Genomic DNA, 1,502 nt, shown 5'->3' with positions numbered 1-1,502 from the left:
AACTGTGTTTTAAGTGTTCCGGCTGCTTGGGTGAGTGTTGAAGTGTTTTAGCCGAAGACTGGCTTGTTGTCTGTTTGACATTATCAAGAATATATGATTTTGATTTCGTTGCTAAACTTATGTGTACTTACCGATGTGTTCTGTATCTTTGAAACAGACGATTCTGGTACTTCTGGAATGGAGAGACAAAGAGTTCCCACATGGGTTGTAGACTTTTTTTGGTGACTAATGATTACTATCAGACATTGTACTATTCGGGGTTTTTTTTTGAGTTAGTCTGTCAGACTTGATTATCCATTATTTATTCGTTGTTAATAAACGTTAATGTTTATGATGCAACTCTTTCATTTTCATTACCTGTTAGAATGGAGAGAAAGAGGTGGAGAGAGAGAGAGTGTCGGTGCTAGAGAGAGAGAGAGAGATTCCTTGGAGAGAGAGAGAGAGAGGGATTCGAGAGAGAGAGAGAGAGAGGCTGTGTGTTGGTTTGCCTTCCGTTTCGTGTCACACGCTTACCTAATGAATAATGGGGGGGGGGGGAAAAAATCCCCCATTACACATGTGAATAATTTTTGGGAGGGGAAATGCATAAAGCCTTTAACTATCTCTGACACTGTCAGAGATAGTTCATACAATTTAAGACCAACACCAGAGACACTCCGAAAGCAGCAGGCATCAAGGAAGGACGTGTTCCCACCGTTGTAGTTGTGTTTGAAGTTTACTTTATTTACCGGACAATTAGAGGGATCTGACCGTTCATGGATGGTTTATGGCTGAGAATATTAACAGCAGCAATATAGGCTTGGATGGAGCTCGGCAGATCGTCATAATGGATTTAGATGTGACTAGTAGCAGCGATGACGAGTAACCTTTATCACAGTCCAAAGTAAGAAACAGAAGAAAAGGAAAATGATGAGCATTCCTGAAGAAATTATTTTAGGTGAAGGCTCTACAACAAAAGAAGGTAATGTTATGAATGCTAAAAGGCCTCGGCTGTCCAAGTGTCATCCTGAATTTGAGGTTCTATTTAAGGAAGGGAGAAACATCCCATGTATTACAGTGAAGGATGAGGTAGCTGTTGGTTTTTAACAAAAAGTGGAAAATATTGTAATGGAAAAACCAAAGGATCTGTTTGTGTATGTACAAAGGTATTATATCTGACTACCCAAACTTATTTACATCCAGAAGATGTACTAGTTGACGAGCTATTCATATGGGCAAAGAGTTGAGTTGAAGTTAGTAGTATGTCCCTAAACCACAATTTAATTGCTCTTATTAAGGGTCCTCCAATAGAGAGAGTATTTATCAAGTGCCTAGGATACAAACGTGTTGCTGTGTACACTGACAACCCTGTCATGTGTTATAAGTGCTGCAAGTTAGGTCATATGGCCTGGAAGTGCTTAAATGAGCATCGCTGTCGATTTTGTGGTAAATCCCACTTGTCGAAGGTGTGTGGTAACAAAATCAAGGAAAAGGAAGTAATCGAACCTAAATGCTGTAATTGT

The sequence above is a fragment of the Macrobrachium nipponense genome, chromosome 8 (assembly GCF_015104395.2).
Source record: "Macrobrachium nipponense isolate FS-2020 chromosome 8, ASM1510439v2, whole genome shotgun sequence".
Lineage (NCBI taxonomy): Eukaryota > Metazoa > Arthropoda > Malacostraca > Decapoda > Palaemonidae > Macrobrachium > Macrobrachium nipponense.
The sequence above is the reverse complement of the archived record's forward strand: the minus strand, read 5'-3'. Positions refer to the sequence as shown.